The sequence below is a fragment of the Neopsephotus bourkii genome, unplaced genomic scaffold (assembly GCF_033783945.1).
Source record: "Neopsephotus bourkii isolate Nb327-2 ecotype Australia unplaced genomic scaffold, CSIRO-AGI_Nbou_v1 NB_354, whole genome shotgun sequence".
Lineage (NCBI taxonomy): Eukaryota > Metazoa > Chordata > Aves > Psittaciformes > Psittacidae > Neopsephotus > Neopsephotus bourkii.
The window spans coordinates 1088528-1104076 of NW_026900860.1; the positions used below are offsets into that span (position 1 = coordinate 1088528).

At 49.0% G+C, this 15549-nt stretch overlaps 1 long non-coding RNA gene across 2 annotated transcripts; it reads left to right on the forward strand.

Annotated features, from left to right (window-relative positions):
• Positions 1-4232: 4232 nt before the first annotated feature.
• Positions 4233-15536, forward strand: LOC133209642 (uncharacterized). 2 transcript variants are annotated; one of them, XR_009724709.1, is made up of 4 exons: positions 4233-4313; positions 14438-14833; positions 14991-15130; positions 15518-15536. It is a non-coding gene; the product is annotated as an uncharacterized LOC133209642 (long non-coding RNA). The 2 variants fall into 2 exon arrangements; XR_009724708.1 differs by lacking the exon at positions 4233-4313 and having other exon boundaries at positions 14336-14833; positions 15474-15536.
• Positions 15537-15549: the final 13 nt, after the last annotated feature.

Sequence of the window (15549 nt, forward strand, 5' to 3'; positions counted from 1 at the left end):
CTGCCTGCCGAAGCATTCATGAGGGAAGTAGGGAGACTGGTGCTGGCAGTTGAATATTGTGGCAGCAGTTACCTGCTGCCAGCCCACTCTTGCTGTTAAATCATTATCTCTGATTTCTGCTGCTTCCGGCAGGTTGAAGTTAGTGGGGGGGTTCTTTGCTTTGTGTTACTGACCAAGTCAAACCTGCGTTTGGGTATTAGTGCTTCCAGACTTTAGGAGGTTGAAAGGTTTTCTTCCCACCGCATTCTTGTCTTAAGCTTTGAGTTATGCCCAGTGGTGTTTTGGGAGTGGGGTTTTTCAGTTCTTTGTTCAGTCTGTTTCTTCTTTTAAGTAGGTGCCTCTGCCCTCCAAGTAAACCAGGCTGCTGGTCTTGAGTTTGGAAACTGTGTGATCTGAACGAAGCTACTGAAAAACATCTCATTCTGGAGTATGTAATAACATTCATGTTGACTGCCCTACTGTTTGGAAAATTAGTTTTGCTCATAGCTGAAATGGTGTTTGAAAACCCTTTTAAATCCATTCTGTTATTAACTAGATTTGCCTTCACTAAAATGGAGACTTTACTTGAAAGTGGAATGTGCTCTCCCTAGGCTTTTCACAGATAAATTGGATCATTTAATGATCAGTTTAGCGGCCGGATGAGGTCTTTTTTTATGTGTGAAGGGAAGTTCTTACAGCATCAGATCCTATTCCATTTGTAAGTTGAGTATTAAGGTTTGATAGCTGTCCCTGAATTGCAGTGAAGGTATTGACCCTTATAGTTTAGTTCTTCGTTTGAAGATGTTTTCAGATGAAACTGGAGAGATTTTTCTTTCTGAACAGCTTTCCCTGCTGTGCTGAGGTCTCGTACAAAAGGTCCTTAGACGTTTTCTTTTGCATCAGAGTAGCAGCTTAGCCACTACGTGAGCATCAGATGGCCAAGAGAAGCAGCACTGTACAACAAGCACTGAGGAATTCGGGGTCACTGCAGCTTGTGTTCTGGGAGTCATAAGTGTCTCCTTGTTAGCTACACAAAGCTGGCTGCTCTTCAAAACCAGTCTGCTTCCTTTCGCCATCCTTAGCATCTCAGTTTAACTGTTAAGAGTGGTAAGGTACATCTTCAGGTTTTCTTCTCTTGTCTTGTCTGCCTTTCTTTTTAGCATCGGGTCTCCCAGGTGTGTGTATTGTACCTTTGCTTATTTTTGTCTCGTCTCTTGTCTATAGACTTCGGTATGCAGAACGTTGGGTGTTGCAGGAGCAGTTGGCCACCCCCAGCTGCTCCAGAACTGTTCGGTACCTTGTGATTCCGTTTAATCTTGTTTAACTATTCGATGACTGGGCAAAGGTGCTGTATTTGACGGGGGGAGGGAGGGTCAGAGATAGGTAGTATTTCTTAATTTCCATACACTGTAGCACACAGTAGGGAACTCCTAGCATTTGTAGTACCCAGTAAGTATGTACATAGCAAAATGTCTTTATTGTGTGCTTTGCAGAATATGTGCATACAGTTTGCACGTCCTGTTTTTGGGGGGGCTACAGATGAGGAGGGGGTAGGTTGGTTTTAAGCAGTGTCTGCCTGGAGAGTGATATGCTTGCTGCTTAATCAAAGGATTAAAGTTTCAAAGAAATCTGTGTCTTCTATTTTTATGTACCTTGTAATGGTCTGATATGTTAGGGCCCTTATACTGTGATTCTCTTCGAAATTCATTTCTATTTTTTTAAGAATTAGAAATAAAATTATACAACGGTGTTGATTTCAGTGGGGCATTTCTTTTGCCATCTCCAGTCGCCTGTTTTGTAATGTAGTGATGACCTCTTGACTTCGAGGTTGGCTTCATTTTGTCACTTTAAAGGAAAAATAATGTACAATGTTTGCACACTAAAGCTTGGCCGAGAACGTGTACCCTACATTGTTCAAAGCTAATGTAACTCTACAGCTTTTTGTACAGTTTATTTTAGTTAATAAAGCAGAACGGTACTAAAAAAAAATGCCAGATTTTACAAACGCCAAGGCACAATCTGAATGATGTCTTCTAGGAGCAACACTTGCACCATATGGATGTACAAGAACTGTCCCCTTGGATTGTTGCCCTTTAAATCAGAATGGGTATGAAGTTTAAGCAAGTATGTCTGCACTAATAAAACATCACATGTCATAGTAAAGCAGCTTAATTTGTTTTAGAGTTGATGGTGAGCAAAAGGAATTACAGTTCCCTCTGTCCTTACTTCATCTTTTATATTGTTGGGATTTATCCTGGCACCTGCACCAAAACCCAAACCCAAACAGTAGCTTATAGACAGGGGAGTTTGTGTGTGAATAGCACAGAGCTGCAGCCATGAGGATGAAGGTTACCACAGCGATGCTGTGCCTCCTCCTAGCACCAGCAAGGAGGAGGCTGCAAGTTGCAGCTGATGCTAGGCAGAAGGATGGAGAAAAGCAAAGCCAGGGTGCCAGGGCAAGGACAAACAGCTTGGAGGTGTTGGTATAGAGGTGTGTTTCCAAATGCAAAGGGAACTGTAGAGGAGTCAGCTCTGTCACAGCTCCAGTGCAAAACCATGCACTGGGGCCTGCCCTGAGAACAGCTTGCTGGTGTTAAAGTGAGTGGTGAACCTCCAGCTTTTCCTGAGGTGGAAATAGCTGAACCTCAGAGTCTGCCTTTCTCTGGGCAAGCTGAAAGCAGGCACCCTTGCGATAGGCATCTGCTTTAAGGTCACAGGAAGTTGTGTGAGAGACGCACAAGGCAACTACGAACTCTGTAACACCACTTGCAGTCTGTTACTGACAAATTTGGCATCAAAAAGCTATAGTCGGGGAGGGAGGAGAGGCAGAACACACAGGCAACAGCATCTGCACTGTTTAAGAAGCACATTGCTAACTTTTTTGTGACAGACATCCTTAAAATTGATACTGAAGCACAGACACACGCACACTGCTTCATTTTCAGCACTAGCGAAGCCACTGCTTTGCAATTCCCAGTTATTCTTTAATCATAAAGCGTTCTCAGCATAGTTTTGTACACTGAAATAATCATGATAAACCCACGTTGTTACTGACTTGGAAGCTTGCCCTTGGACTGGCACAAAAGGGAGCACGGGGGTTCAGGGATGGTGATCCCTGCTGCTGCCCCAGGGATGGGACTTGGTCACGGTGCAAACGAGGACTCCTGTTGTGCTCACTGGATCGTAATAAAACAGTGATTGTAAAGGTCATGCCTGCACCCCAATATGCGGTGATCCTTTCAGCAGCTCCATCCTGGGGAATTGTGAACCAGCAACTTGCGAACCAGATCCCATCTCCAAACTATTCATTTACGCTTATAAATATTCACTTAGGGAAACAATGCTGTCCTGGTGGATGCTCTTGCGAGCTTCCTGACCAGGCAGTACCCAGGCTGGCCAGGATATCCCTTAAAGCTTTGCAAGAGGGAGTGTTTTGAAAGCTCTCTGTTGCGGGAGCAGCCTTTACACCTTTGCTGGACTCCCTAAATCAACGGAGGCTATGGTCTGACGCCCTTGGCAGTGGCAGGTCTGAGTCGCTTTAGCAAAAGCATCATCTTTCTGAAGCCATTCTGTTACTGTTAGTACTTAAGACAGCCCAGGTAACACAGCCCCATTGTTTCTTTTCCATCTGCCTCAGTGCTTTTCGTGCAGGCTGTTTTCCTTACAGCCTGGTTTTCCTAGAAGGAGTTTCATATGGAAGACACGACAAAGCGCAGCGGCAGCTGATGGGCAGCGAGCAGTGAAAACCGCATCGCGCTGTTGGCTGCAGGATGGCTGCGTTGGCAAACACCCCCTCGGTACGTGTTCGGTTAGCGGTAACACCGACCGCCGGGTGGTCACGGCCGCTGTGTTTTCAGCAGGGGTCCGCTCGCTGTTTCAGTGCCGTCGGTGTGCACGGCAACAGAGCTGTGCCTGCACCGGCCGGCGGGGGCAGCGGGCGGAGCCCCTCGCCACGGGCCCCTCCCGGCTCCGGCTTTCACCCTCCTGCAGCGCCCTGCGGTGCAACCGCCGCTTCCCCCGCGACACCGAGCGCGGCTCCCGCCGGCGGCACCAGCGGGGGGCGGCGGCTCCAGCGCTGCCTTCGCCGCGTCCCCTCCCCTCCGCTGCCGCCGCGCACGGAGCCGCGCCCCGCGCACCCAGGGCCGGCCCCGCACCGCCCGCGGGCAGCGAGCGCCGGTGCCGGTGCGCGGGGTCCCTGCTGCCCGCTCCGCCAGCGCGGGTCAAGGAGGAGCCTGAACTTGGTGCCCGCCGGAGCCCCCCGCGTTCCCCGGTGCGGGCTGGCCGCGGGAGCCCCTCTCCCCTCGCAGGACCCCGCACCGGAGCCGCGGGGAAAGGTAGGCCCGGAGCGCGCCTCGGAGGCGGCCGGGGCTGGGGGTCTGGGGGCTGAGAGGGGAACAAAGAAGCGGGGAGCGCTCGGGTGAACGCCTCTGCAGCGGCTCGGATCGCTTTGAATGGCAGGGAACGGGAACAAGTACCCCGACCGTGCCAGCCGGATTCTGCTGCTTGCGGGCGAGGGAATTCCCTCTGTGTGTGCGCGCAGGGAGACCCAGCCAGCCCCTGGCTTTCCCGGATTAGCAGCGCTCAGGGAGCACACTGAGGCTCTGACCACTTTCAGCACCCTTCAGGTTTATAAGGGAAAATGGGGAGCTCCCGTTGTTGCACTTCTTGAGCCCCTTCACCTTTTGCCCGCTTGGCTGCACCTTCCCAGTGCAACTTTCCTCGTTAACTTCCGTTTTATAGCTCTGGGATGGCTGAAAGGAGCGCGGCACAGCGCTAAACCAGCGGGCTGTATTCAGGTCAGGCGCGGCTCAGGCTGGCAGCGGTAACACGGTTGTATTTTTAAACCAGCTGATTTTACCCAGAGCACGTAGGCTGTGGGACTGAGGAGCTCTGGGATGCTCCTGTGCAGGAGCGCTGACCTGGCTGTGCTGCGCTTCATCTTGTTTCATCTACGCTGCTGGTTTTGGTCCTAGGGTGAGCCGTGGTGGTCGTGGGCTCCGCCTGGCTTAAAACCACCCAGGGGCACTTCCTTTGCTGGATGAGCAGTTTATGGTTCATGCTGGGAGGGAGGGATGCGCCGGTGTGCAAGGGCCAATTGCGACCCTGTGCATCAATCCGGGTGATGGGCAGAAGCCAGCTGTCCCCAGCTGCGTGGCAAAGGAGGTTTACAGGACCTGAAGCAGAACAGCCTGCTAAAACCCCTCAAAACACTGTCCTCCCAGTAAGCACGTGCTCAAATACGTAACAAGGAGGTGGTGGAGCCTGGTGTCATCGTGTGGCCAGAGGTGAAACCAGGGATGAAGGCCTTCTACATCGTTGCAGGGACTCCAGGGGCAAGGGGAAGGAGCCTAGAATAGGCTTTGAAAGTCAGAGGCTTTGGTGCAGTGGGGAAGTGGAGGGATGGCCAGAAAGGTGATGTGGCTTAGAAACCGATCCCTATGGGAGCATCCTGGGTGGATAAACTGGCAAAAGATTCCAAGAGAAATGAGTGTTTGGAAAACCAGAGGAGGAGGAGGATGGACAAGAGGTTTATTTGTGTAAGCAGACAAGCAATACCGTATCATATATGGATACGAAGCAGGAGAACTTGGTGAGACATAGTGATGATTAATGCTTCAAGCCCAAGAGAGAGACAAAGGTCACAGACCTAAGTAGAATGAATACAGGCTGGCTGTGTGGGGTTTGGAGGCTGCAGGGCTCTGCAGAAGAAGGCCTGTTGGGCAGTGGGCTGCTTCCGAGCTGGTGATCAACCACAGCCAGGGTATGGGAGGAGAGGCCGCGTCCAGCCTCTGCACGCTCTGCAGCAACACAGCACACCTACGGGCAGGCACCTTGGGCTGAAGAGGTGTAAGCTGCTGAAAGACAAGATTCAGAGTCAGGAAGGAAGGAAGGAAAGCTTGTGGTGCTCATAGAACCTGTGGAGGGCACAGGAGTCACTGCGGAGTGTAGAGGATGAGGAATGACATGCAGGAGGGGAGATGCTGAAGCCAGAAAGCTGCTGCTGGAGGCTTTGACAAAAGGAATTCCAAATCAGTGCAAAGAGCAGAAGACAAACAGCTCTTTATTTCACCCCGCTGGCTCCTAATCAGTCTTTATGCAGTTCTATGCAGCTGTCAAAGCTCTGCAGGAGCTCTTGTCTTTCCGTGCCACACATTGCTTGGGTCACTGCCAAACCCCTTCTGTGGGCAGCTGCAGATCTGTAGGGTGCTTGATCACCTGCGCTTTATTTGTGTCCCATCTCTAAGCTAGGCTATAGCCCTCTCTCTCCTTCAAATCTTTGTCTGACCCTTTGATTTCAGATAAGGAGACGTTATTTATCACCAATATATAGCTGCCTATGGAGAGGTGTTCCTCTCTCTGGCCCTGCAAGGGATCTGTATGAGGCTCCCTGAGGCAGTTGGTGGTGGCTGCAGTGGTGCAGGCAGGTTCCTTCCCCTTCCAGCTGTGTGTTCCCAGCAGCAGTCAGTGGCCTGCTTGGAGCAGCACCCCCTTGGACTGGGCCCTGAGTTATGGTGAGGATTTCAGCACCTCTTCCTTTGCTTTCTGGTCCTTTTCTCTGTGAGTTCCTTGGTGAATGACTGTGAAGAATCAATATTCACACTCTTGGCTGTCAGTCCCTTCTCTGTCCCACTTTGGGCTGCAATGTGTGGTTGGTCCATCCTCTTCCCTCAGCCAAGGACAGAAGCACTTCCCCACGGTGGATGACTGGGCTCAGGAAGGTGAGGAAACCTGAGTCATGTGTGTTGGTAATAAGTGTTAATGGAATGTCCATGGTCTCCCCAGCTCCGCCTTGCAACAAACAAAACAAGTGTGTGAGAAACTGCACGCCCTAAACCGCAGTGGGTTTGCCATGGGACTGCTCAGAATGCTCTGCAGTCAAGTATGATTGTCTCTGTTGGGGGGAATGATAAAGCAAGGTTTTGTGTGTAATATACTGGCATTTGCATACAGGGATGCTCTAAGGGTAAGTACATTGCTGTGTGCTTATTTTGCAGAGGATAATATTGAAATCTTAAAGTTATTTGGTAGTAGTAGCATTATTACACAAAGGCACCCAGGGAGTGACCAAAGCTCAAGGAAAGGAACAATCTGCAAAGCAGTTTTCCCCTAAGTAGTCACTGAGAGATGCAATGATCAGAGCTGTGCACAGTCGTGTGGGTTTCAGTCTTGTCTGCTACATGCATGTGCTTGAAACTGGAATGTGGCCCTTGCTGTGAAAGAAACAGAAGTCAAGGACTTCTTAATATTGTCTTAGAAACAGCAGGTACAACAGCTGCCAGATGATATATTTGATGAAAGATACTCATCATGGAATCATAGAATGGTTTGGGTTGGAAAGGACCTTAAAGCTCATCCAGTTCCAACCCCCTGCCATGGGGAGGGACCCCTTCCACTAGAGCAGCTTGCTCCTAGCCCCTGTGTCCAACCTGGCCTTGAACACTGCCAGGGATGGGGCAGCCACAGCTTCTCTGGGCACCCTGTGCCAGCACCTCAGCACCCTCATAATAAAGGATTATCTTCCTAATATATAACCTGAATCTCCCCTCTATCAGGTTAAAGCCATTCCTCCCTGTCCTGTCCCTACAGGCCTTAGTAAAAGTCCCTCTCCAGGTTTCCTGCAGGCCCCTTTTAGGTATTGGAAGGCTACTGGGCACTGTATAAAGAAAAATCCCTTGTCCATTGGTCTGTCTCACTGTCATTGACATTAAATCTTGTGTCATCGCAGTTTTTCACTGAGGAATTATGAATATGCACCTTGGTGATGCCTGAGATGCACCTTGAGGTTACTAAAACCAGTGACATTGTTCACTAATGGGAGCAATAAAGCTCAAACTGGTGCCAAAAGAAAGAGCAGGGTTGGATGCTTAAGGCTGACATGAGTAATCACCTTTCCAGTGGGTACCACAAGTAGGAAAATGTGTGTCCATATGTCGTCAAATACATGTGTGCATTAGAGCAAAACCCACTGCACTCACGAATTCCTGTGGCTGCAATGGGGGGAATGGTTTACCCCTGGAACAAGGGAACACATCAGAAGAGGGTGGCCAGCCTTAGCAAGATTTGAGTTCATCTTAGTAATCAGGATGAATAACCACTGAGTTGATTCATAGGCTTCTCTATACATGCAGATTGAGTTCTTCATTAAGACTAAGTGAAAGGGTCAGGGGTGGAAAATTAAAACCAAGACCCTGTTATGCCTTGAGTGTTCATGGCCAAACCAACCTGAACGATCAAAGCAACTGTGGTCCTGGATAGCGTACCCCCTTGGGACAGGGAAGGAGACATGAACTGAAGGGCCCCAGAGACCTCGTTCTGCAAAATATGCACTGGCCTATTACTTGTTAGGACAAGCGGGGCCTTCACTTTGGTTCCAAGACACTAGAAGGAAACGCCATTAGTTCTCTTGCTATCTGTCCCTTAATATTTCCTCCTTTCAGTAACTTCTTTCTTTATGTTGTACTTGTGTCTCTCCCTTCATCCTATTTCCTAAACACTTCTGCTCTCTTTTCACTCGTCTTCATTCCTTGAGCCTGCTCAAAACTTGCTTGAGGTTTCAGCACTGCAGTTGGTGCTGGAGGAGATCGAGGGCTGCCCACGAACAACGACACCAGCCTATTGCTCTCCGCTCATCTTCACAGTGAGATTGTTGAACGTTGAGATCCTGCTCAACTTCTCCATTTGGGGTTTTCCCCAAAGCTTCCCAGAAGCAGATGGTGCTTCCTGGAGCTGTGCTTACAGAGCACGATGCTTTCAGCAGCGCTGCCTCCTCCCAGTGAAACCACTTGGATCCATCCTTCCTCCTGAGCTGCCAGGGTCAAGGAGAGCCCATGTACAAGCTGGTGTGCTGTGCTGATGTCAGCCTGGGCAGGGGCTGTGCATAGTCACCAGCTTGAGCAGGATGCACCCTGAGGATGTGGATGAAAGATTATCTTCTGGTTTAAAACACCTGAGTGTAGAAATGAGCTTGGGCTGCATCTAGAAATACAAACTGGATCCATTTCATTGATACCATGAAGAAGAAGGCTGCCTTTCCCTTTGCCACTGGCTTCAGCAATGAATTCTCTGTGCCAGAGCTTTAGGGAAGGTTCAGGAAAACACACAGTAGGTTGGGATGCCTCCTGGGAGGGGAGGTGGGAATTGAAATAGGTTAGAAATGCACTGGGAGCAAGCTCAGTTAGAGGGCAAGGCCGGAGACGGTACGTGTTACCTTTACTACAAGGCAGAATAGAAGTTTCCCTTGAAAAAGTAATACTATAAATAAGAGGAGATTTAGAAATTGCTGCTTTTATAGAAAATCAGATCCCTTACTTTAGGGGAGGGGAGTCACAAATAAGTGGGGATGGAGCCCACAGCACTGCTGTGAGGACAGCACACTTGGGTCTGGGGCAGGAAGCTGGCGCACAGTCAGTGCAGATGAAGGCTGCCAGGGATCCCGCGTGCACAGTGAAGTTCAGGCTCCACAACCATCAGGGTTTGTGGCCACTGAAATTATTACAACCTAAAGAGAAACATCATTTTCTTTAGGTGTGTTTTCTGGCAGGCAGAGAGGTCTGGTTTAGATGTGAAATGTCCCTGCAGCCCCGCAGCATGAGACACCCTTTCCCCTGTGAGCTGTGCCTTTGCTTCCTGCAACCAAGGGGTCCACCACGGGCTCATAGTGGAGGGTTTCACAGGGCCGGGCCTGGGTTTTCCTTACATCCTCATGTGTTTCCTGCTCCCTGTGGCTTCTTTCCTTTGGGCACATTCCTCACCCCTTTTGTGAAAGGTGAAAACTCTTTTGTATCCCAGATAAAGGATGGTCAGAGAAGTTCTTGGGTTCTCGTGTGTTGCTCCGGATGGCAAAATCTGCAGCCCCTGCATCAATGCAGTGGGGACAAATACTTTCCAATGGCTTTCCTTCCATCCTAACGCTTTTCAAACACTTTCAGATGTGATCTTTTCAAAGCTACGCTGGGGATTTCCACTCCCTCACTGGTTTAAAGTGCTCGTGCTCTTGTTTTAACCACAGAGCTCACGCAGGCGCCGCTCTCTCAGCTCGCTCTCACTTTGTCTCCCCATTGAGGACCAGCGACAGTTCTCAGGTACGGCTTTACCAAAACCTCTCTTGTTAAGGCTGGCAGGAGCCTGACGTTGCTGGGATGGTTCCTTCTCTCTGCAGGGCTCTTCAGGGGCTGCACGGGGGAAGCTGCAGACTCTGGAACATCGCAGGAATAGAGTTCACCCCCTGAAGCAGCAGGGGGTGTCATAGGGATGAGTGGGGGTGCCAGAATCCCTATCAGTGCTTGGGAATGTGGTGAAACACCCAGGTATCGCTAGAGAAGTTACAGGACCAAAGTTACCGTCAAGCTGTGAAGGGGATTATTTTAAGGCAGGAGTTGTCCATCTTCCTGTAACAATATCGGGTTGATTTGGTGTAGAGAGATTTCTTGATACTGAAAAAGTCATTTCATGATCAGAACATGCAGGGAAAAGAGCACATGTAGAAGATATGCCTGTAAAATCAAAGCTACCTCAGCACCAGGCACACTTCATCAGTTGTTAAGAGTGTGTTTTAAAAACTGCTGTAAGATGCTATCTGTGTTATAATCTATGCCTTGAAAAACAATGCATCTCAAAGGGGATTTATTGCAATGCTTGACTGGAACTCTACACAAACGAAACCCCACTGTCTTACTCTGCTTACTGAAAATTTGCCTATGGAGATTAGCAAACTGATGCTTGCTTAGCGAGATTTTACTGTGCTTTGAGAATAAGGTAATACCAGAGTCTGAATTGGGTAATATTTTCTATACACAAAAGAAAACATGTTTGCTCTGCTGCCCTTTGCAGCAGCATCCCCTGTGGGGCATCAGGAAAGTATCCAAGAGGAAATTATTGCTGTTAGAAATGTTCTCTTCTGAGTATCAGCTGGTCACTGCACCATGGTTTATAAGTGAGGTTTGTAAGGGACAAAAATGAGCCCTTTGTGATATCATTTGTCATCATCTGCTGTTTTCCATGTAGGCTGCTCTGTTTTAAATAGGTATTTCAAAGCATATAGATGTTTTTAGGCATTCTTTAGCAAGCTTTGTACCTGTCCTGCTCCGTATGTTAGGAGCTGGGGCATATCTTTCTTATCCCCAAAACGCAGTGTGTTTGTGGAGGTCCTTATGATAGTAGTAAACCATAGAACTTTGTTGTTTTGAGTTAGAAATACCAGAGGTGGCTAATCTCCCTCATTTATAAGGCATCTTGGAGAAGGTCATTTTAATGCAAGGCATGCTCCCCTCCACCCTGTCTCTGCCTCTCACCTCCCAGTGAAGTGACTTGATCTTAGACCTTTCAAATTCACAGAACCTTCCCCACCATGACAGTTCTGATGTACTCTAAAAAGTAGATTATTTCCAGAGGGAAGGACAGGGCACCTTCAAAGTCTTGTCCCTAACAAGTGCCTTAGGGCATAGCAATAGAGCAGAACTAGAGCTAGGAGTATAGGGACATAGGTGTGTCAAGGTGTCATGGAAGATGCTAAGTAAGGAAGGGATCATGGTGCTTGTTATTGAGCAATACCCAATCCTGGATGGTAGCTGAGTGTTACCCTCCTCTCACACAGTGAACCTGGCAGAGCTGTGCTCCCTGCCTGTTTGCTGGGCAGCAAGACCAAGGACCCTGTCTTTTTGTCCATATGTGATGACCAAATCTGTGATAACAACTTGTATTTGCCCTTCTCAGTCTAAAAGATGGGGTAGCATTCAGTGCCTCAGGCCTGCTGTCCTGGAGGTGCTGCAGCCTCTAGTGGTGCCCTCATAGCTCAGGGGTAATGTATGAACCTTTCCAGGGGCTTGGCTGCACATCAGAGAAAACAGGAAAAACATACTCTCTTTAAAGAGAGGGATTACATTATCACATTACATTACACACACAGGGATGGTTTTCCCTGTGTGCAGCCTGTTTCCGTGGCTAAAAGAATGTAACCTGTCCACCATACTTCAATGTGGTGTCAGCATTGCACACCACTTCTCTCCATTCTGACAGGCAGCAGCACCGCTGGAGGGGACCTCTCTGACACAGCTTTTAAAATACTAATGTGATTTTATCTTATAAAAATATATAATATGAATATATAAATATATTTTTATATTACATTACTATGGCAAGCCCTGCCTATGCTGATTTTTCTCTTTATTATCCTGTTCTGCTCGTGCCTTGCTCAGTTCCTGAGCAGTGAGATGTGCTAAGTGTGGAGCATATTCTTGGTATGGTGTTTGGTGTGGGGGCAATTAAGGCAGCACAGCCAACATAGAATCATAGAATCAGAGACTCATAGAATAGGTAGGGTTGGAAAGGACCTTAAGATCATCCAGTTCCAACCCCCTGCTATGGGAAGGGACACCTCACACTAAACCATATCAGCCAAAGCACTGTCCAACCTGGTCTTGAACACTGCCAAGGATGGAGCATTCACAACCTCCCTGGGCAACCCATTCCAGTGCCTCATTACCCTCACAGTAAAGAACTTCCTCCTTATACCAAATCTAAACTTCCCCTGTTTAAGTCTGAACCCATCACCCCTTGTCCTGTGGCTGCAGTCCCTGATGAAAAGTCCCTCTCCAGCATCCTTGTAGCCCCCTTCAGACACTGGAAGCTGCTCTGAGGTCTCCACGCAGCTTCTCTTCTCCAGGCTGAACAGCCCCAATGTTCTCAGCCTGTCTTCATACAGGAGGTGCTCCAGCCCCTGAGCATCCTCATGGCCTCCTCTGGACTTGTTCCAACAGTTCCATGTCCTTCTTATGTTGAGGACACCAGCACTGCACACAATACTTCTTGTTATGACAATTCGCCCCCTTGGATTATCCCCAGGGAGATTGAAGCATCTGTCTACAACACCATAATGTGAAGAGTTGTTCCAGAAGCATGGAAATGGGAGGAAGCTACAGCTGGGAGCAATTTGTACTGCGCTGCCACTGAGCTCACACTCCTTGGTAGCTGTCCATAGGATGTGGGACTAGCTTCTAGTGATTCATGCTGCTCTTCTATGGGTAGTCAGAGTTAATTCTGTTTATTTCAGTAAATGGAAATCCATGGGTTTTTACATGAAGATTTTCTGTGCCCACAGATCGGTTTCTCTGTGTGTGCTGTTGCAGTGGAGTTGCAATGAAAATCCCTTTCCCACATGTGTTGTGTATCTGCCACGAGAGGATCCTTATGCAGCAGGAGCCTGCCACTCTCTAATGCATTAAAAGCAGCATTACAGCTCACACACGTGCTGAAGAGTTCCCGTGAATGCAAAGAAAGAGCCTTCCCATTACTCTTAGCTGTGAAGAGGCAGAAGTGAAAGCAGATTGTCTCTTATGTGGGCCAGGCATTAGCGTAAGCAGGAAACTGATTCAGTTAACCATTGGTGTGCTCTTGCTGTCACAAAAAAGCACTTTTTCCCCTGATGGTTTCTCTTTGGTTTCAGTTAAGAGAGCACTGAAAGCTGAGTCACAGAATCTCAGACTGGTATGGGTTGGAAAGGACCTTAAAGCTCATCCAGTTCCAACCCCTGTCACGGGTCTTCCACTAGAGCAGAGGTTTCTGTTCTTGCCTTTGGCCTGAAGTGCTCTTTGTGGTGCCCTGAGGTGCCCACTGCCGTGCAGTGTGATCCTCAGTGAGGCTGAGGGGGAGAAGGTGCTTTCATGGACACACTGAGAGTCTCCATCCACAGGAATGGGACCTGGGTCAGGTGCGTCATGAGGCAGAAAAAGGCTCTCATTTCAGTAAGGGAGCTGGAAGGTGCAGCACAGGAGAGCGCACCTCGCAGAAAGAGAGGGCAATGAATGGGTTTGAATGAACAGTCAGAGCTCTGAAGGAGTTTCCAGGTGGGATTTTGGGCTGGTGGCTGGGTTTCCTCTTAATGTATCCCACACCTTTGTTGCCTAAAACATCTGTGACATTGCTCACCCCAGCTGGAAGTACTCATGGAGTTAAGGTAGGCCCTTAGAGGTAGAACAAGGCTTTGGGACAGCAGCGGGCTCTGCTGCTGGCCTCTGCCATGAGGGCACGAGGCTGTTAATCTTCCAGGCTGATTTTAGCATCCATGGTTGGTGTGAGGAAAATCACACTGCTCCCCATTAAGCATCAGAGAACTGGGAACCCCATCTTCAGAGCGGAAAAGGAGTGACCCAGACATTCATCTCTGGTTTGAAGCTGTTCATCTGGAGGAACCAAACTGTATTATTGCAAACACCAGTTGCAATAACAAGTCTTTATGCCTGGAATATGATCAGGGCTCCTATTCTTGTGGGTTACTGATGCTAGATGATCAGTTATGCTGGAGTAGGTCTGACATTCAGCCTAGTGGAGGGCAGGGAGGCTCTCATAAGCTGGGCAGGTAGATGCTGTGTACAACCATGAACATGGGTGCTCGGTTTGCCATGAATGAGGTTGGTTAAGTTCTTTGGCTTGTTTCTGAATGGGGTATTTTATCTGTCCACAGGATTTCCTCGCCCAGTATGGAGTCTTAAAGTAGAAAGGAAAATAGATGCTGCTTTCTGAAGCCTAAGGTGCTCTGTGGCAGTGCTGGAGCCGCATGCAGCACAGTGACCTTACAGGAGCTAAGTCGGAGCTCTTGGGGAGGTGCTGATGCCAGTAAGAGCGATTCAAGTGACTGACAGGGCAGGTGATGCACACAGAGAAGGAGCATCCCACAGCACAGCTACAGAACTGAGCACTTCCCCCGTGAAACCACCTGAGAGCTTCGGTGCTTTCGTACACATCCTGTAAGGAACACATGTCTTCGGAAGGCAAAGCTGCAACAAACAGAAAGCAGAGGGGCTCTGGGTCTTGAGCCCCAAACTACTGCAGGATTGAGGGCCCAGGGGCAGATCTCAAGGTTTGTGGCTCTGGGCTGGAAAAATCTGTTGCTGCTTCTTTTCCTGTGAGAACATTGATGCTGCGTTGCTGTGCTGTGTGTGAGCTTCGGTAGCTGGAGAGGAACACTTCTGATTGCAATCTTGCTTTTCTCCTTTGTTTTCCACCCCTTCCTTCAGGCAGGATTAACAGAGCTGAGAACGTGCACCAAACCAAGTAAAACTTTGAACAAAACAGGATTAGAGTTTGCTGCTATAAATGAGGAAAAAGGAAGATGACAACTTAAGAGGCTTGGACTCCTGCACCACCTAAACTGAAGGTAAAATCCTCTTGCTGTCTTTTGTGTGCTCCTTGTTGTGAACCACAAACCTGTCCCCTGCTTGAGCCACTGCAGTGAACGCCTGAGGTTCATTGAAGTTCCCTGTGGATGGGCTCTATGTTAAGTGTAGGCTTTCCTGGTGGATTAGGGCCAAGACTTGGCCTCCGCTTTCCCAACCATGCCCATTACTCTTGGGAGTGTTTTGAGACTAAGAGCTGCTGCAGGAGAGCGAGAACCCATGAAAATCTCTGCTCTGCAGAGCAACAGTCACACTGTGGGACTCTGCCACAGAAGTGTGCTGTGACGCTTGTCGTGTCACCACTGCTCTGTTGTTCTTCCACAGCCGGTGCCTCACTGCCCTCTGAAACCCGTTGCACCCCGCTGCAGATGACACCCCCCTGCCACACCAACCGGTGGTG